Source organism: Apostichopus japonicus, chromosome 16 (genome assembly GCF_037975245.1).
Source record: "Apostichopus japonicus isolate 1M-3 chromosome 16, ASM3797524v1, whole genome shotgun sequence".
In the NCBI taxonomy this organism is placed as follows: domain Eukaryota; kingdom Metazoa; phylum Echinodermata; class Holothuroidea; order Aspidochirotida; family Stichopodidae; genus Apostichopus; species Apostichopus japonicus.
In genome coordinates, this window is record NC_092576.1 from 26241749 (window position 1) to 26263946 (window position 22198).

Consider the following 22198-nt stretch of genomic DNA (forward strand, 5'->3'; position numbering starts at 1 on the left):
TTTGGTGATATGAAGAGGCAAACCTCAAGTTCAAAATACTTCTAACCACTCCCAAGAGCACGCAATGCATATAATCTGGTACAAAGCTCTTTGCCACAGAAAATAAAGGTATCGAAGCGACAGCAGATGGTCCTTTGACTCCCTTCTCCGAATTGCCGCTTTCAGTTGCTTGTTGTGCAATATCACAATTGCTCCTGATCTTGGCTGGAGGATTTGCAAAAGGAAAAACACGTACAGTTCCATTTCCTTTTGCTACAGTAATTGCCTTCTTCTCAGAGTCCACAACCATAAAAACTGTTAAATTGCACCATATTTTGAATGGCACAACGTGCAACAGCATGACATGAACTAACACAAGTGAAAACTTTGGAGACAATATCCATGTGTATCCCTGGGTGTACCCACTACAAACCATTGGTATACAGATTACGGCAGCTGTTCACAAACGGCTTGAAAAAACATTCATTATAGGCTTCTTGTAGCCAAACCAAAGACCTGCAATAATTGTGAACTCGTTCCTTAACAGTGGTGGTTCTTTAACAGCACTGAATAGGCCACAGCTGATATGATGATGACTTAAAAACTGGAAGACCACGACAATTCCACAACAGAGATCTTCAAAGGCATCATTGTCTTCATTGGTTCGTTCTTGCGGATATCCCAGGTGTTCATATAGTTTTTCATTTTCTAAAAAAACTCTTGATTGAACTCCCTAATGGGATTTCTACAAAAGTGCCAGAATATATACGCGAAGAGTCCGATATTGCTTGCATACAGTTTGGATATTCTCTTACAATTATTTCAGATTTTTTCCGTAAATAATGGTCACAATTTTCACAGAACCTGTGAATGATAGCTGATACTTCACCACTCTCGAACAGTTTGACAGTTTCAGTTTTTTGGTACGTGCTGGGTAGTCTGTGTCCAGCTGGGAGAAGAAATCCTACAACCAAGAGCAGATGTTCAATGAACGAGTTGGACACAGAATATGTTGGACGAGTTGGACACAGAATAAAGAATGAACGAGTTGGACACAGAATATACAAACAGACATTAAGAAAAATGCAGCTGCTCTAACTGTAACAGCAGCTTCATCATAGAGCTTATCATTTATGTGATCGGCAAAATCTTCATCACATTCTCCTTCACGCCTATTTTCATCATCACCAAATGTGTTATCATCATCTTCGCTGTCGTCATTGCATGAGCTTTCCTCCTCGTGAGGTAGTCAGTCCGACTGCTTCATTAAAGCAGCATTTTGCGTCATTTTCCCATGATTTTCTCAACCTCATTGACCCCACCATGCCATAACGACATACATAATAAGCTTATTTATTCAACTCTAACTTCAAATCGTGGAATAAAAGTCGCAAAATTTAGAACTTTCAACGTTGTTTTTCTCGAAGGTCTTTTCCGTTAGGATCTCAGTAAACCCCGCCTATATATGAATATTCAAACACGATGAACGTTATTGCATAACGTGGTAAATAATAAACAATGATCAGCTGATTGCAAGGCATCGCGAAGCGACAGATAGTGTAGGCAGGCTACATAACGTTACTTCAGCCTATACATCTACATCGTTACCAGGCTTGTCCATCTCGCATGACAGTGTGCTGATATTCGCTACTGCAAAAGAAGAATTTCGCAAAAAGAAATTTGCTCACCCTTAGCATGGAAACAAGAAATACCAATGTAACTTCCTATCATTTACCAACACTGTCGGAAAATTCTTCATCTTTGTAGATGTACTCTCCGTTTTCCGCGATCGCTAGATCGCGGTATACACTAGACTATGCCTATACACATGTGTGACCAAACTACTCTACTGTACCGATGTTAGGGTAACTTTAGGCCTAACAACAAACCCATATCACGACGAACTTAACGTAGTGTAGTGACGTTTGCGAATATTTGCTTAGTTAAAATGAATGTCGTCTAGTGCAGTGAGTAGTTAGATTTAATGTTAGCTAGGCTTCAGGAATGTCAGTTTGACCCATGAATTATGATGGATCATAAGCAAATATGCTCCAAAGGTTATCTCTAAAAGAAAAACAAACACTATCAGTTGGAAAGTAAATAACTATCTTATTTCTTCTGTCATAATGTAGCAGTCCTTAGGTGATTCACCAGAAACACCATCAAGGAGGACATCTGGGAGAAGGGGAAGGAGGGGTACAGGCCGTGGAGGAAGGGGCCGTGGTGGAAGAGGTGCAGGTACGCCTCGGTTGACAGCAGCTGCAGCAAGACAGCAAGTTGCTAATCAACAGCAGGAGAGGACAGAAAATATCAGGGTACATAAAGTGGCTATATTCTCATTTACTATGTTTCTTTGCTTTCATTACAAATCCTCTCAAGAACATGTACTCAAACACGGGAGTCTCTGGGTGTGTAAAAAAAAAATAGTTTGGTGTGGAAAGGGTACCAATACTATTTCTTAACTTCTATGAAATTAACTTTTCGAGTTATGAGCATCTTTCTATGTGAACCAATATGACAAATGCCCATGACTGTAAAATTGTCACTGATAATTTATCATGGAAGGAGTGGGAGAGGTGGTTGAGAGAGGATAGGAATATAAAAAAACATAAGCTTACAGTTTTTGTCATAAGGTTATTTTGGGTATTACATTTGAAATGCAACATAACGTTTGTGGCCTCTTTCAGGAAATGATACACAGAGTGGACTCTGAACAGCTGCGAGAGCTCGTTCTGCAGTTGATGAACAGCTACCCTGCTCTCTTTTTGATATTTGGGAACGTCAGCAGCACCCACAGCGTATGACAATCCCAGACTCACCTGGCTGGTGCACTTGTGAGAGGTGCAGAGAAATGCCAACAGTAGAGGAACGGGTGTGCTGTCTAGGGACAGGTGACAACTGTCTCTCTCTTAGACCGGTCAGTACTGTTTTCTTAATGTTTTATCTGGAACCCAAAATTTGCTTTGTGGCTAGCAATAGTGCTCAGTGATGACAGCATAGACAAATTAAATTTCTTTTACAACTCAAGATAACAAAATATGTTGTTGACATAACCTTCCGTGACTAAAGTGTTATTTTCAGCAATCAGTTTAAGAAGTTTATAGCATATGGCGTCAGTGACAAGAACTGAAAGACTATAATGGGTGTTTTAATAATTGGACATAACTTTCTACAACTTCAATGTCATAATTTCCAGGAAATTGATACTGTGGTGATTGACCCTTTGGTCCTTGGTGTCGCCCGAGAACTAAGAAGAGCCATCTGTGGCGGTAACAGAGGAGAAGAGCCCAACAAAGCCAATAGACATGCTGCATACAGACAATTTGTACTGTGGCATTATGGTCGCCTTGGCAACAGAAATAGGAGAGCAGTTCCCAGTTGTGTTGTCTGGCGGATCAGGTCCACTTTTCCTGACCCACATGATAACTATGTTGGGTACATTCCAGGTAGATTGCTTTAATGTTTTCATTTATCTTTGTTAGCTATTCTTGCCGGTATTAAATTTTTCTTCACATTTTTCTATTTACTTACATATATGTTTTTATACTTGCCATTAATCAGACTATTTTTTCACTTCTTTATCTTTCATTTGTTATGCCATCAAAAACTGTCATTCCAAAATCATCTTTATTTTTATATCACATATTTTCTATTTACTGAAAAGACTTTAATCCAAAACAGTTTTTCACTGCTTCACTCACCCACCCTTCACTTCTTTCAAACAGTAGTTTATTTTTCTAAGATGACCATCTCCATAGGTTAATATAACAAAAATCATATAAATGTCTACACACAAAAAACCTAAATTAAGAACTTTTATCAGTACTTAGTATCCTACACAGCTGCAGATTTCACCTTGACTCTACGAAGACACATTCCATGGAAACTTCTGTTTCTTCTTAAACATACTTTACCATTTGTTACCTTGCTCTTTTGAATTACTTGTTTCTTTCTTTTTTCTAAGAGTTCTTATCAATTTGTTGTTGGAAGTTGCATTGGCCTTTCATTACATGTGGTACTACAATATAGTATTTTTGGTCTTTCATAATTTTTTTCTCACATATGCATGCCCAGCCTTTCTATGTATGTGAAATATATGAACAGTATTTATAAACTGCATTGAGTTTTTTGCTTTCTGTGCTATTTTGTTACAAAATATACCATTAGGCTGGAAAGGAAAAGTCTACATCGCTTGATAATGATGCCTACTTTTATGGAATGGGTCAAAGTTCATTTGGGATTAAAATTGTTAAAATTGTGAAACTTGTTAACATACTATCTCAAGGAGTAGAAGTCAGGACAGATGACATATGTGGTAGTAAAGTGTAAAAACATAAGGAGAAGAAGCTTATTGTTTTTTGGGGAGATCAAAGTTGAGTTCAGGTCATGAAGGTTACACAATGAAAATCCTTTGAAGATTCCTAATTAAGGGGAGCTTTGCTGTCATACAGTTGTAACACACTGCATGCACAGGAAGGTGATTTTTCTTGGGGGAGGTAAAATGGTTCAAAATGAGAGCATATGCGCAATATCTGCAAAAATCAGGAGGGGGGGAGGGTGGGAGCTGAACGATTTAACATGGTGATATATTACATTAACTTTAGGCCAAGAACGGCCGAGAATGCAATGCTGGTCACATCTCAGTATTCTAATACTTTTTCCTGTACATATATTACATACTCTTATTACAAATAATGACAGATTCGTAACAAACTATGGTACAGTAGAACCACAATGCATTTATTTCCCATAACATTTGAGCATAAGCTTTGGGAACCATATTCGTCCACTACAACAACATGTAACAATTCCCCCCCCCCACCCCAACCTGAAAAAAATAAAACATTTGAGTGATGGCTAAGATTAAAGAGATGAACTTGCTTCCATCCTGCTCTTGTGATTTTCAAGAAGTTGATGGACAGATGATGGTTGGTTTGGGCGTATAGTCCCGGAGATGCGCCTGGGGTCATCTTCTGCCAAAACCACATGACTTCGTTGGGACTTATTATCAATGAGCCTCCTTCTAAATACATCTTTCATTAGTTCTGGCATGTACTTGAAGGTTTTTTTTTTGCATGACTGGGACACAGGTCCATCTACCTGCAGATTTGGAATAATTTCTTGTGAAACTGCAAGAGAAAATGAAACAAAACATATCAGTTCATATTTCTGTACTTGCAGGCCTTAATAAAGGAGAGTGATGTGATGATAGTACAGTATGTAACTTACACAGGTTCCCCATCTCTTTCTGCTTGTCGTCTTCCTTTGTGGTGTTGGTAGTCGATACCAGCTAACAAATTTCTAGCCTTATACGAAGGAGGGCTGAAAAAAAATTTACGAATTGAAACATTACATGATTTCATACATGATTATTACATGATTTCAATGAGATTTCATAATAAATGAGCAGAAATCAAAATCTTGGACAACATACTTACCCATAGGCAAACCGCTTGGCAGCATAAACTAGCACATGGCTCTGGAAATTTTCTAGTGCTGATGTGTGTCTGAAAGTGATATGAAGGAATATTCCATAATTTAAGGAGAAATTTCCACTGCAACTAGCCTGAAAGTATTTTCATACTTCTAGCTGCTCATCATTGATTACTTCACCACGTGGCAGGGCATGTGCAAGATATCTACCAATATCCTAACAAAAGGGTAACATATATTCAAGATTTGTGCACCAAAACCAGTACCTGAACTTCGTGTAGTATTTGATGTTTCTTATAAGATTCATGTCAAGCACAATCTCTCTCAGTGCTGCATGTGCAGGAGAGTCTAGTTCAAGGTCCTTCTGACTAGCTGGTAAAGGTCCATGCTGGCAACATGCTGGACTAACTCCATCACCTAGAGCCCATTCATGATCTCCATCAACGTGGTGAAGAATTCCTCTCCAGTTTGCCTTAAAAGGAAAGAAGAGATCATGACATGACAAGGATAAAGGTGAAATAGAAAGTATAGCAGAATTCCATCACAAGAAGTATTTATACTGGCTGCCTAACTTAGTTAAAACGTTTATGACTGAAGTGCATGTTTTGAATGTAATATTATTAAGTCACAAGAACATATTTAACTTACAAAAAATGTGTCTGCACTTCCATCTGCATGCTGTGAGCAGTACCAAAAGTGCCTTGTTATGTCACTAATCCATGGCATGAGTGGCCTGTTCCTTGCCTTTTTTGCTGCCTGAAGAGAAAACAGGTAACAACAGGATGTGTTTAAGGTACATTATTTTTAGATCAAAAGAGAAAAAATAATCATGTTGACATATGAAACACAAGGCAATCGGACTTACCTCACTCAATTTCTTGCCAATATTTTTTGGCCCATGCCAAACGTCAAACGAATGAGTGGTTCCTTCAAGACCCTCTGTACAGTAGACAGAAAAGAAAAATTTCAAATATACCATGTGGGTGACAATGGAATCCGTGTCTTGGTAACTCAGTATGATAAAGAATTAAAAAATCTGCAAATGAACATTATTCTAAATGAAAGCTTACAAAGCAATATTATTTTTCCTTGTGTTTAGTACAACCAGTCATAAGACAAGTATATGTGAACATACACACACACATGAAAAATATTGTGCCATCAACAAGCCTACGAAAGTACATCAATTGCTTACTTAGGTAAGATTTAATTTGTGGGTGAGCATCTGTAACTACTTCCTCAACCTTTACATCGCTCTTCTCTAGCGTCTCCAGTGCTCGTAAGAAAGCAATTTTTCCATGTTGGTCGACTTTAAGTCAGCTTCCCTCTTGTCAACAACCTGAATGTCCAGTATATCGCAGGTTTCATAATCCATTACACTGTAGGTGCAGTATTGTGCACAGTGCCCAGGACTGTCGTTCCTTCCGTCACCTGTTGAAGAAGTACCACATAATCATGAACACATATCTAAACAGTAAAATTATGTAAATCATGAAAAAATTGCCATTATATATGCCCCTGACATGCAGGGCTGTAAAATATTAATTACACGACTTACCAGCGATAATTACTGTTTTCCCTTTCCTTGCAAGTAATAGCTCAGTCTGAAGCTGTTTCCAGTGCGCCTCAATTGCCGGAAAGGTGTAAGTCCTCTGGCTATAACTGTGGAGAGCAGAGTGGCACATACCAAGGTTCATAAACCTAAACATCATTTTGATTTTTGCGTAGTTATTTCCAGACAGTATAATTGCAGCTGGGACTGCTATGTCTCCCGCATTATTCCCTTTAAGCTTTGGCTGAGAATGCCAAATCTTGCTCACGTGTCCATGAGCACAAATCTGGAAAAGAGACAAAAGAAGTAGTAATAAAATAAGTGAGAACTAAATATATATAAAAAAAATATTAACAAGCAAATAAGCCTCTAACTACCGAGGGCTACAGTAGTACCAAGGTTTTTTTTGGAAGGTCAAGCAACTTTACCTGCTTAAGATATCATGTTCACAAGGTTTAGGGACTCTGACCTCAGTTGCCCTTTGATCTCCATGAAAAACAAAAGGGATCATCTACTGACCAGGCACTTAAAGATGTACCAAGTGAAGTTTCAGTTTTATGATACAGTATTTACAGAGTTGTGTAATTTTGACCTCAAATGACCTTCGACATCCATGAAACTTACTAAGGATCACCAACTCACCAAGGGTTACACATATACCAAGTTCAAGTAATGTTTACTTTTTTAGTTATCTTGTCTATAAGCAAGTGTCACCTCCAAGGCAAAGATGCTATTTGCCTTTGGTGAGAAATAATTTAAATTGAGGGATAACTTAAATATAGTAGCCAAATCTGGACTGACACGAACCCATTTCACACCAACAGCAGTTCCAACAAATTTTGTGACCTCTTGCGGAGGAGACTGGCAAGATTCTCTAACACAAGACTTAGGTCTACAATCCTTTAGTAGTTGCAAAAGGGACTCCTTGTAAGTTATGAATAGAGTATCTTCTGCACATGCCTCAGAACCTGTCCCATCATCTACATCCTGATCTTTAGACTGATCAGTCTCTGCAAAGGAAAGAATGGTGTCCAGGTCCAAATCTGCTGGTTGTTCTGGATGACTGTAAGAGAAAAATAAAATTGACATGTGCATTTAATAAAGGCATTAATTTAGCCCTGATTCTCTTTTATTCCAACAAAAAGGAGCGGATATATATCAGATTTGAGGCTGAAGTCAAGAAGCAGACATACCTAACGTTGAGATCAACACTCATGTCAGAGGAGTCGGCATCTTCTTCACCAGAATCCCAGTCAGGGTCAGAGTCCCTGTCAATTGAGCCTGGGGTATCATGTGGAATGATGTAGTCCCCAACATCAGTGTAGTCAAAACTGAAACTGAAAAAAAAGTAATATCAATTTAAATTCTCTGACACATATTGGAATCATCTAAGGTAACATTTTTATATCCATATATTTTTTGGGTGTAAAAGTCACAGTCTTACTGTGAAAAGCTTGACCCAGGGCTAAGACGTTTGCATATGAAAGCATTTGAAACTGTTTTGTTACACAAGCAAGATATGTAAAAGCAATGAATGTAAATGTGAATATCTGTCGTAATGAGTGACCCCAAAGGAGTTGAAAATACAAAACCAAGGGCACCAGGTTATTGAAAAAGGATTACATGGACCCGAAAATTTGAAATGTGGGAGACTGAACCACATCGCCTTTGGGTATAACTTGACAAGGCTTAGGTACTTGATTGCAGCACCACATAAACTGCAAAATGTTCAAGAAAGGTTTCTGCATTTTTCATAACTATCCAAACATGCATACTTAAGTTGGTCAGCGGATGATGTTTCTCGAGATAAAAATGGTGTTGTAGCTGGCAGTGCATCTTCACTTGAAGCAGACATACTTGACCACAGGTGTTGATGTCATCAGGCCTATGTTTGGTGTTTTGCAAGGAGAGTATGCAGAGTCAACTCTGAAAGTAAAAATACATGTACAGATAACACTGCAGCGAAAGCAATATATTGGAGTATATGAATAATACATTAGAGAATTCAAAGAAAAGTCTGGCAAACTCAAGCACCACAATAAATCATTTTAACTGGAGTGTGTAATTTTTACATCATGAAATTTGATTTCCTTGTTATCATTTATTGTTGGATTAATTCAGCTTTTGTGTGACATATTAGAACAATACAAGCAAGTGCACTTGTCTTAACTATATCACAATATCTAAAACATAATGCAATGAGATGTATCTATGAAGAGATTGCTTCAGCAAGCTATTAATACAGATATAATAAAGATATTTGTGAGTAAGTGACTTTGTTGTTTGGTCTTGCCGCTCAAATTGCTAATTAGTTGTAGATATCACCGTTGAAGCCACTGCGAGGGAGGATGTATTTATAACTGGAACAAAGATATTAGGATATGGGATTTGTTGAATAACTGGGAATATACAGTCAGCTTAATGGGACACTGCTTCGTTCTTCTATGGTAAATTCTATTACAGTATATTGTCATGCTTTCTCAAAACTGAAAATAATAAATCTGAAACCACTATTACAACTTTCACAGGCTTGAAATTAACCTGGCTTATTAAACAAATGGGGAAAAGGGTACAAAGCAACAATGAATGGCCACAACATCCTGTTTAGAGCTGACAATGATGACAAGACTGTAAACATACTGTAGTGTACAATCTCAAACCACATAAAGAGAGACTCAATCTCTTGAATGATATCCTTGACCACAAGAGTTACTGTGCATTCATTATGCAATGCTGCTTATCAACAGGGTGGTTTCATGAATAAAGACCTTTATTGTTACATTTCCCTTCTCTTTGTTCTTGCTATGATTCCCTATGTTGATACCACGGTTTGGAGTCAATAACCAAACACTTTTACAAGCAAATACTATGGCGATCCTTCACTGATCTTGGGCACTGAAACACAATTTCTCATAGCACTTAAAATTGAATTTGTTACCAATATTATAGGCAATTGCATTACATTGTTCTGTGGCTGCATTGAGGTAAAGTTAACTGAAGGTCTTCATATGAGGATTATGAGTACAAAATTCGTAGTTGCTGGTGAGAATAATATATCATTTTGGCTGTTAACATTCTCACCCTAGCTTCTAAGATCAATAAGATGTTAAAGGATTCTAGCCTAGCCCAAAGTGCACCTGCTTTTGTCAACTTCCAAGCATGAAAAAACATGGTCACCATGCATAGGCTATGTTCCTTTACGAAACAGAAAGGTAACTAGCCTATACCAGGACACTTCTTCTTTTACTTTTTTATTTTTCCTTGTTTCTGAAGAGAATATCCTTCTAAATTTTTGGTAGAAATTCATTCCGTTGTCGAGCGTGCGTATAAACGTTCAAGCATAAACGGTCGTAACAGCAAATACTAAACCTAAACTGCTCTGTTCACGTTCTAAAGTCGGGTTAGGCAGGCGTAGCCTAGGCCAAAGGCTTAGGTCTAGTAACGAAGTCGTATGAATACACCGGCAGTTTGATATTCTTTTCTTGTTTCACCAATCAAGAATTTGCAGGTATGCCTTAGATTCAATGAATTCTAGAACTTTTATGTCGTAGCAAGGAAGAGATTACTCACCTATCTAGCAAATATCGAGCGACCTCTGTGTCGTTCTTCAGCCCCAACTTCTCCTTCAGTTCGGTCCATCTTTCTACTTGATTCCCTAGGTGAATACGGGTGGCTTCATACCTTTGCTTTTGAGCCTTCCGCCACTTTCTCTTTTCCGGTGAAGTAAGGTTCTTCAAACTCTTGTATTTTCCTTTTGCGCGCTTCTGTAAGTTCGCTTCCATGATAGAATAAGTTTTCACTTTGCCGGAGTCGAAAGCAACCCAGTATATCGATACGTACTACAATGCAATGCTTTAGTTTGTACAGTGTATTTCCAGGGAGTTGGTATGTCTGTGATACCCACGCACACGCAACTTTTTCGGGTTGTTGTGAATGAATCTATTTTAAGCAACGGCTCAAGAATATACATACTATTCACTGATTGGTGGAATTCAAACTAGTGGATTTGGAGAAATGAAAACTTTGTCGTGGACACTCTTACTCGTTATCGACATAAATCGTTAATTACTCGCTAATTAACGCTCTTGGCATGGTGAAACTTGGATGGTATCTTAGTTGACTATTTTATGATTGATACATGTAAAAAAATCGATGCACATGTTAAAAAGGTGGGAAAAAACGACCCAACGCAAAATGCTGCTTTAAGCTCAGACATGTCACTCTCTTCTTCCAACTGAGTATCCCCTGAAAATAACAAAGGAATTGAATATTTACAACAAAATTAGCCAATAGCATATTAAAAGAAACTGCTATTTTATGACAACCATTGTCAAGTTGTCCAAGATATCGATAGTTTCTTAAATCTGCCTATGATTGAGCCACAACACCACTGCACTTATAATGTCTTTGAATTTATTTGCTGTGGGGAATGTTTTGATGGCTGAGAGTGCACGTTACGAGTCATGAACTTTGAGTTCAAAGTCAAATCACAATCCCTTTCAGCCACGAAAACAGGGACATCAGTTATCAACCTAACACTATATACAGCACACTCCTTCCATAAGGGTTCTTAACAGTACCGCAAATTCTACCTATATGTTACAACACATGAAGTTATTTTCTTCATTCAAGACTTGAAAGCAATGCAAAGGGAAGCACTTCCATCAAAAAGTCCAGTATGTCAGCTGAAATGTCTTGCCAATGACATTAAAAATTGTACAGAAGACTGTTCATTTTAAATCTAAAACATAAAACAATTTTGCACTACCAGTCTTTCATTAATGTTCAAAAATGTGTGAGTTTTTGGAGAAACTGATGAAATTGGATAGATATATTCCAAATAAGGTTCAAATTGCAATCTTGGATTGCCTACATATGACATATATAACTATGCTCCACTTGTGCAGACTAACTGGCCATGCAATGACAGAAACACTTCTGTGCATGAACTTAAGCTCAGGTCTGTGCACACACACACACTGTGTAAACCACATCATATACGAAAGTTGAAATGTTTGGAACTATTAATAGACTTGAGTTTCATTTCAAAATAAAGCTTCAGTGCTTAATTAGTATAACTCCTAATTCAAGTTAAAGTCAACTCTATAATGGCAGTTGAAGATTTACATTTTTAATTAGAAAGAGGTATTTGTTAGCCACTGACTCAACTCCCATGGCAGCCTACTATGGGTAGGGTCCGGTGATGTAAAAAGAAATTTGTCATCCCTTATTCCCTTTACATCTTTTATTTTTGCTCTCTGTCCACGGGAGTATTGGTTTTGAAATAAATGGATAGTTTACGAACTAAGACTTGGTATGAGTTATAGGAAAGTATAGGTCTATATAAGGCCTAGAATTGGCTTTTGGATGGCAACTTCACTATTACTCTGCAGGTCAAGGGCTGTAAGCCTAGTAAGGCTTCAGGGTTATTATCACAGAATAGCTGGCAATATCGACATCTAAAAATACAAATTGTGGCAGCACTAGTATGTACACAATGCAGGAATAAACATGATTGGATAACTGACCAACAAATTCTTCCGAACTTTCGGAAGCAATTGAATTTTCGTTGCTACTGTCGGCCACATTTCTCTGAGCCCATCTCTTGGTAGGGATGCACCGGATATCCGGTCCGGCCGGACTATCCGGCCGGATAGTGAGCAATTATCCGGTTCAGGTTTCGGCCGGATATTTGTCAAAATACGGCCGGATCTTCTTCAAAATCTGGCCTGAATTATTGCTTCAAAAAAGTGTTGGTATTAACTTAAATCAATGTAAACTATTTCCAAAAGTAATAAAAACATTCAAAATAAGGAAAAATTAGGTCTAACATGTTGAATTTAATTTTCTCAATGGTCTGACGCACTAAATGGGGTCTTAACTTCCCCTTGTTTATAACATGCGTATACCTCACCTAACATTTCCTCCTTGTTTCATACTTTTACTTCTTATTAGTGAGTTTCTTTTGTGTAAGGAAAAAATCCGGTCCGGCCGGATTTCATGTACAATCCGGCAAAATCCTGTTCCGACTGGATCCAAAAATTTGGATCCGGTGCATCCCTATCTATTGGCAGTTTCTCTGGGAAGCTGAAATGAATTTTTTTTTTAATAAGACTCAATGAAATATGGAATATTGAATTTTACTCTTTTAGTCATTACATGTTAACAAACACTGTGTGGATTTATGACATCATCTTTGTATAAAGTGGTACTAGATATAACTAATATTCAGCTGTTACAATCATCGTCCTATTTGCTGGGTAAATACTCCATAATGAGTAAATGATATAAAAACACCAACATTTCACTAAAAATAGTGAGAAGTACAGCCACAGTTCATATACGCAAACAGGAGCTTGCTCCAAAGCTTTGCATTGACATAGCAGCTGAAATAGTTGTCATTCGTACCTTTTGTACATGTACCAGTTCTGCTAATTATTACCGTGATAAATATGTATGATTTGGTGTTATGATTGCACAGTGTATTTCTATTAAATATTGCGGTACACTACATTGCCTACAAAATATATGTAAAGCAATTACAGTACTCAACGTTATGTTCAAGGGATACATATAACATCTAATACATTTTCCAGTTTGTTCAGGTGTACCACTTAACATAATAACAACGAACATTGCTGCAGTGTATTGACAATTTTCACAAAATGCACTTTTCTGTTCATTTGTTAGGGGTATGATATGAAAGAGGGTCCCACGTGGAAGAGGCGTGATAGTCTGCTGTAAACTGTGGGGGAGCATTCGGAAAAAAATTACAGAAAAAGACACTGGATCGATTATTAAAATTTCCAATGTAGAAGTACATGTCTACAACGACAGGCATCAGCTGAAGTCTACCACATAAATATTTATACATATCTGTTCTCAATTATCGTTAACATGAATGAATCTGACAGTGTTCACACTACGTTAAATTTATTTTTAGGAATTTGATAAATAGAATACACCAAAGGGGAAATATTGTATTATGATAAAAAAAAAAAAAAATACATAAACACAGTGGAATATTAAGAGGTATCAAGGGGAGGGTGGAAATTTCCGCAGACAATAGAACAGTTGATCTGACTTTACAACTATTTTGCATTTAAGCCACCCACCTATGTAAACATAAATTTCTCAGAGAAGAGAGGTACATTCCTGAGGCGACATGGCATCCTGGCACTGTTACAATGTTAAAGATAGACAAAAATTTCTCAAGGGGGAGAACACCAGGATGACATTCCTTGCAGAAATGACAAACAAAGATTTTGTCCCAGAGGTCAACTATTTTAGATATATGCCACTGTATAAACATACTTAAGTTGATTGCATAATTTAACATCTCAAGAACAGAAACCAAAGGTCTCTCACTGATTTTTGTAAGCTGCTATGATATAATTTTTATTAAGTGGCCTATTGCCTTTTTTTCTATTCTTTGAACCACACAGATTGCGACATATCATTCTAGTCATATCTAAGTACTAATTTCTGCTCTCTCTATTGTGCACAACCCTAAAAACTGCATTCTAAACCATGTCAAATGACCCTACATATTTCAGTATCAAAATTCAATTGTGTCTTTCAGCTTCTGTCTATAATGTAAAGATAACTCAAGATTAAAAACCGGAGAAACCATAAACCAAGTATGAACATAAATGCTCATGACAACTACTTTCCAATTTCTTCACAGATAACAGCAAAACAGATTTCAGCTGAGGCAAGCTACACTATCATTGGTATAGATAACGAAGAGTAAGTTCAATTGTCATGTATAATTTTATCATGACACATGAGCATTAGTGTTCTTCTTTACAAGAAAATTGACATCCTCACCAATCACCATATTTAATAGAAATTTGAAGAAGGCACCACCATACTATCAAAGTTGAATCTGTTATGGATGAAGTGTAGTTTCAAATTCGTATTCACATGTTATTAACAATGACTCTAATGTTCAACAATATTCTGTGAATTGTTCTCAATCTGGTGACCTCAAATTCACTTAGATTTAACCATTAAATAAAGGCTCTGTAAACCAAGATTCATGTGTATGATTTTTACTGTATACCTACAGATTCCATGGTACAATGATGAGAATTTGTCACAATACTATTGTGAAAGTGTTACTTTAGGTTGTTCCAGAATTTAGAATAAAGGTCAACTAAGGGTCTTATGTGGCTCAGACCATTGCCCTATATTTTCAATAGACTTTTAATTGATGACCACCAAATTAACTTCGAATTAGTTGTGTTAATTCACGATGCCTAGTAATTTGCTTCTGGTGACCTAAAAATTAACCTGCAAAACTTTCAGAACAAATATTAAGTTTCATGTTAATTCACGATGCCTAGTAATTTGCTTCTGGTGGCCTAAAAATTAACCTGCAAAACTTTCAGAACAAATATTAAGTTTCATGTTAATTCACGATGCCTAGTAATTTGCTTCTGGTGACCTAAAAATTAACCTGCAAAACTTTCAGAACAAATATTAAGTTTCATGTTGATACGACGATGTGTGGTAATTTGACTCCTGATGACCCTTAGAATCTCCAGCACAATATGTGAACTTTAGTACCATGTTTCATGTTCATCCAACAATGTCTTGTTTGAACCCCAAAATACCAAGGACCAAACACTTATAAGGCCTAAGGAATTTTGATCTATGACACATACCTAACATATGTACCAAGTTTGCTTCAATCCCATTCGATACTCTTTGAACTATGAACGTTTGTTACGTACAAGAACAAAAGAACAGAATAACGGACGGAGAAATATGATGATTTCTGAGCTGCTCTCATGCAACTGAAAATGTACCCTGGTTCACATTATATCTGCTCTGAATTTCAACTTGAGACTTCTCAAAACATGCCTGTGTCACCTTTTGGTGATCGCTGATTATCAGTAAACATGCAAGTGTACCTTCCAACTGTGTCCAACACTTCTCTTCAAATTGTCCTGAGAAAGAGACACATTATCTTGAGTGCTTTCCTGTACCGATTAAACAAATTCATCTGCCCTAGTTAATTTCCTTTTTTTGGGGGGGGGGGAAATTTCAGACTAGACAATATCTCCGTGATCACATAGTGTGAGAACACCTTTGACATACCTTCCAGTCTGCTGGAAGTCACCGGCCTTGACCTCATCGACATGACTCCATTTCAATGTCAATTGACAGTGGAAGGGGGTAAGGTGAAGGAAATTCACATGGAGTATCCTGGTACTACGGATGTATAGAGCAAAAAACAACAAGTAAAACACTTTATATTTGGTGGATAGGTCCACAATGATATTTATCCACAGGCAACCAACCAGATGGGAGGGAGGCGGTTCAGGGCTTTTACCTTTACGACATATCATTTTATGCTTCCAGTCTTCTCAACCGGTTCTTTCCCCCTAAAATAAAATTATTTATCCTAAATCATATTTAACCTATATTTAAACTAAAAAATTTATATCACCTTGCCAACATATCACTATACAACACATTCCTGCCATTTTAGTCTTAGCTTCTTTTATATTCCTTTTACATCCTTGTTCTTTATTTGTTATGTTTACAGTTCTATCAGGCATTTGTGAATGATGTTAAGTAAAACGAGCCTATAAAACAAAACATTACCACTATGTCATCTCTGTGCATTTTATTATGTTCAAAATGTTGATAATTTGAACACACTTTTTTGGATCAACATGAAACTTGGTACCTATAGCCAACATTTCGTGCTGAAATTGGGAGGTCCTTTTACTAGACATTCATACTTGAATAGAATCCTCAAATTTCATTCATCTTATCGTGATGTAATCTAAGGAATAATCAACGCTCTGTGTTTAATGCTATCGCTGGATGCACTCTGGCTTCGCTTGTATTAAACCCAGAGCATTGATTATTCTATATATAACCTCACTCTAGACAGTGAAATAAACCCTAATTGTTAGAATCAACATGAAACATGGTACATAAGGTCATTGGAACAAATTTGGTAATTATCATCAAAGTTCACAGGAAGTATATCTTATTAACCGCAGCAGATATATTGACGTGGTTTGCTATATAGTTGTAGGCTCATTTGCTCTGGAACTGGTGATTTGCATGGAAAGCGATGAAAAAACCACTGATAGCTCAACCAGGCGAGATACTTGAGACGCATCACCTTTATTTACTTCTCAAGAAATATTTCAATAGCATTTTACATCGGTGGAAATAATATAGATGGAGATACAGCTGCATTGCTGCCCTTGTATGCTTTCGATTCATGATTGCTTTTTCATTGTGTGTGTGTGTACTGTGTGGGATTATAAGGAAAACAAAGCCCCAGTTACGTTGTACATGGTGGTTATTGTGGTCATTTGTGACTTTTATGGTCTTTTTATACTATATAGAAAAGAAAATGCTGTTACAACAATCTGGAAGAGACTACCAACTCGTCAGCCTCCCCAGTTCCAGCAAAGCGAGCACGAAAAGCATCGAGGCACCTTCAGAGCTACCTAGTGAAGGATGCTACTGCTAGCAACGTGGCAACTCGCCAGTCTCCAAGGGTATGTTAACCATGGTTTTTTTGTATCATTCATAACTTAACTTTAACCAGGTAAGAAGGAAGTCCTTGATCTATCAAGCAACATTTCATGATCAGACAATCTTGCGAAAGAAACCGCTACTGGGCAACATCCATATTTTATGTTATTTGTATATCTTGTTAATGGAAGGCTCTTGAAGGGCAATGATTTACTTACAAGTGAACCATGGAGCATTGTATGGGCCTAATATCCTAAAATAATCTTTTCAAATTTATATCCTGTTGAAGAAGGCCAAACTTTACAGCATACACCGGTCTTTTCTATTCAATGAAGTACGCTTTTGCTTTGTTCATGTTTTCTTTTCCGTCTCCTTTAAGAAAGGAAAGAAGAAGGCCTCCTCTTCTATTAGCCTGGCCAGGAGGACCTTGGATGATTCTATTCATCTTAGGCCGCTAAGCGATAGCGAGGATCTGTTTGAAACTGTAGATATTGAGTTTGACAATATCAGACTCAAACAAAAAGTACAGAAGCTAGAGGAGGAGATGAAAGCTCTGAAGGAACAGCTGGGTAAGTCAGGGTTGGCTGCACAGGGTTACTAGGGTACCTGCCCAACCAATTGCCACACATATTGAACGTTGCTAGCTCCTTGTTCTAGCCTATTTGCTGATTTTTCATATTTTGTATTAGTTGATCCAATATCTGCAATGGCACTAAGCTAGGCTCTGGTGAACTACATTTGACAATTGATGAACATTGTCTTATGCTAAGAAGGCTGTAGTACATCACTATAGTAAACCACCTTTGGTGTTTAAAAGAAAGAAAAAGAAGCTTGTTTTTATAACTTTTTAAAATACATGGAAAATGATATCCTAAGATATAATGCAAATAGCCTGACCACCCTGATCGCTATGTATTTAACGTTTCTATAGACAGACAATTTATCATAATTAAGTTGATTTATTAATTTGGCATGGAATGACCCTTTCGATACATGTATAAAAGTGCCCACATGTCTCAAATTTACCACGGTAAATTCACTTTGTTGTGGGGAAATGGTATTTCAGGTTACAAAATTTAAAAAAGCGTTACACTTGCTCCATGTTCCTCACTCACACACTCTTTACTGACTCCAATGTGTTTAATCTTATTCTTGTGTTTTATCTTCATCAGACATACAACAAGACACTGTAAAGCAGTTGAAGAGGGTTGAGAAGAAGCTGACCTCTGTTTCTTCTCTGACACCAGCTCTCAGGAGGCACCAGTTGCTGGAGAAGAAGAGGTCAGCAGGATTGAGCAGACACAGTCCTTTCAACATCTGCGGAACAAGCCATCTGATGTCGGTGTAAGTTCATTGCTCACTGTACTGTTTTTAAATTTTTTTTTTCCATTCTCTATTGCAAGGGTCCTCTCTTAATGTACTTAAGGCATAAAAAACTCAGTAAGGTTACCCTGCATTTGCATCATCATTATAAAATGAAAACTTGTAGCCAATAACAATATGGCAAACCAATTAGAGGATAGAGTTTTTAACTTAAAGAGGATAGGTAGTTGAGAGATACAATTTTACATGACTCTCTGTACAGATTCCTTACAAACCCATCTGTAAATATGCATCCTGCAAAGATTTCCATAATAAACATGCCTCAGCAGTTGCAATTTCCATCAGCAATTTCTTTCATTACAAGAAAAACATTTTATATTTTAATTTTTCTTTAGTTCACATTCCAGTCATAACTACATATCCACCTGAAAGTAGGATAGGTAATTTTGAGAAAGAAACTAAAATCATAACTTTCTGTGCAGTATCCTTCCACCAAATCAGCTAAGTTTAGGACTCACATCCAAAAAGTCTATGAATTGCAGATATTATGCAAGTAGTGACAATCTAGAGGAATTTTGTTTCATTTTTGTATCTTTTATTTCTTTTTTTTTCCAATGCCCTTTAATATGAGAAGTCAAAATAGTATGTGGTGTTTGAAATGCTCACAATGATCCTCTAGCAAACTTTCACCAAGAGGAATGATATGTATTTGCTGTCCCATGCTGTCTTTTGAAGTTTTGTTCCGGTCAGGATGTTTGCTGTTGATTTCATTGAATTTTTAATTTTTGCCAATGTCTCTCTGTAGGTTGTGGAAATAATGAAGGGAAGTCATGTGTACCTCACAAAAATTGAGTTAATGGCTGCCATGACTTCCAAAACTGACACTACCATGGCCAGAAATTCGATGTGCCGGGTTTTCCTCCAAAAGGCCATGTTGGCTTGTTCAGTTAAAGGAAAAAAATGAAAAGGAAAGGAGAAGACGGGCACCATCAAACCACCTCTGAATCCACGTGGTGTAAATGCCATTGTAAGTCAGTAACTCCCGACTCCTTTAAAGCCCCATTATGTGTTTCAATATAATATGCGCCATGGTGGCGCATGTGCACAGAATGTATGTGTGTTCTTGCAATGCCAAGCTTGTGAACACAATATCTCAAAAGTTAAAGCCTTAACAGATCTCATAATGTAGAAGTACCAGATTTAGTTCATTTAGACATAACCGTTGTGTTTGGTATGTAGACGTGCCACATTGATAAGAATAATCATATTGTCGTTGCCTCGTGGTTCAAATCAAGTAATTCCAAAACAATAATATGTTAAGAAGTATAGCTTTGGGAGATAACAAGTTTAGTATGCCGAGATATAACACTGAGTACAAGAGGACTTAAGTCCACTTCAATCATCAGCTGTTATTGCAAATATTGTTTGTCACATCTCACAGATTTTTGAATTAGATCAAGAATGTCGTCCTCCCTTGTTAATAGCCGAAATAATGTCACAATCATGGTTTGTTCTTTTTCAGTCAAGAAAACAAACTAACAAAAGTAAAGCAGTGAATTATATCATGGCCTGTGTATGCATGTACAAGTGTGATACACAATAACTCACGAAATTTAACTTTTGTTATGCCACTTTGTGATAATGCAGCTTTGATATTTCAACGTGTTTTCATTTCTCCAGCTTGTGTACTGAACCAATTTTTTGAAGAGTTTCTTTTGAGGCAGTAAGCTCATAATGATGTCTTAATTTTTTCTTTTATCAGACATTGCAGAGACTGAAGAGTCAGCAGAATGATGGGCAATTTGAAAGACCCAGGATTTCAAGTGACCTTTTTTTTTTCCATCTTTTTAAACCTACCATCTACTTTTGCTTGAATTTCTTATTTCATCCTACTTTTTACTTGGCACCTTTTTTAACAAATATAACTTTCTCCGGAATGCCTTCAAAAGTTTTCCTTTCATTCTTTATTTTGGATCCTTCTTTTATCGTACTTGTTCACTAAGGTATACTTGCAGCCTGCTATAGTGAAATTCAAGTAAAGTTTATAATGATTGTTTTCTGTATTTTGCCAAGTTTTCTCAGGTTTTTCATAGTTTATTTTATAGTAGTAAGGTCATTCCAAATTTCAACTCCGTCCACCAATTGTTTTTTAATTATTCTTCTGTGTGTGTTTTTATCAGTGTGTGATCTTCACAATTTTGCAATATTACATACATACATCTTCCTCAAATATAGTCTTTTTCATAACCTTTTTTTCTTAAATATTTAAAGTCACATTTTTTACATAGATTTATTCTTCTCTCTTTGCCAATAGTACTGTTATTCAAAACTCGCCTTTGTTTCTTATTATATTTAAGCTGCCACATGAAACAGGTGCTTGCCTTAATAAACATTTCAACAGAACATCCTTTTTTAGTATTAGTATTTTATTTCTTTAGGCTTTAACATACTGTCGGTACAATGAAACAAGATTTTTTTTTATATCTGCTGATAGATCAAACAGGAAGTGGCCAGATAATTAAGCAGTATATAAAGAGTTGCTTTATCTGTGCCATATATTGCCTTTAGTTGGTTTCAAATTATATTTCTTTACATCGCCAGATTAAGATCTGGCAAAGATGTAGCCATTTTTATTAACTTGTTCAATCTTAAACATAATATGGGACAGTAATGGATTTGCCAAAGGCAATATATGGATGTGACATATATGAGCCAGATATGGAATTGCCATACATGGCCCAGATGTGGATTTCTTATTAATGGGCCAGATATGGATGTGCCAGATATGGATCTGCCATATATGAGCCAAATATGGATTTCTCAGATATGGATTTGCCATATTTGGGCCAGATATGGATTTGTCATATATGGGCCAGATATGGATTTGACATATGTTAGCCATATATGGATTTGCCATATATGGATCTGCTATATATGGGCCAGATATGGATTTGCCATATATGGGCCAGATATGGATGTATATCAACTTATATCTGCCCAATTCTTTATATGGCCAGATATAAATTCCATATATGGCACAGATATGGGCCAGATACAAATTGCCATATCTGGGCCATATCTGGATTTTGAGTAAGGGAGTGTTGCTCTTATCCAATGTAACACCCAAAAGTGGTGACTGATGATTTATCAAATGATATGTCTCAGTACTATGGATTAGTGCGGTGTAAGATACTGCCCCCAGAAATTTATTTCACCCAGTACTCCCAGTCAAAATACATAAGAAACTCCCCTTTGAGTTGTGTTTGAAGTAAATGTCAAACCCCTTGTACACATTCTGATTCAGAAAGAGCACTCACCTGTACATGGCTAACACTTGAAGCTCAGAAAGCGGTTGCAAAAGGCTACAAAATTTTCAACGTCCAAGTTGTATGGCATTTCGAA

The 22198-nt window shown here is 37.0% G+C and overlaps 2 long non-coding RNA genes and 1 pseudogene across 3 annotated transcripts; 2 read left to right on the forward strand and 1 right to left on the reverse strand.

Moving 5' to 3' along the window:
* The first annotated feature begins 1568 nt into the window (after nucleotides 1–1568).
* Nucleotides 1569–2746, forward strand: LOC139982482 (uncharacterized). The gene is made up of 3 exons (XR_011798197.1): nucleotides 1569–1695; nucleotides 2112–2294; nucleotides 2667–2746. It is a non-coding gene; the product is annotated as an uncharacterized lncRNA (long non-coding RNA).
* A 2050-nt stretch (nucleotides 2747–4796) lies between these two features.
* Nucleotides 4797–13698, reverse strand: LOC139982475 (uncharacterized; annotated as a pseudogene).
* A 1000-nt stretch (nucleotides 13699–14698) lies between these two features.
* LOC139982481 (uncharacterized) lies at nucleotides 14699–20366 on the forward strand. 2 transcript variants are annotated; one of them, XR_011798196.1, is made up of 5 exons: nucleotides 14699–14713; nucleotides 17341–17496; nucleotides 17853–18042; nucleotides 18646–18817; nucleotides 19602–20366. It is a non-coding gene; the product is annotated as an uncharacterized lncRNA (long non-coding RNA). The 2 variants fall into 2 exon arrangements; XR_011798195.1 differs by lacking the exon at nucleotides 14699–14713 and having other exon boundaries at nucleotides 16950–17496.
* The last annotated feature ends 1832 nt before the right edge of the window (nucleotides 20367–22198 follow it).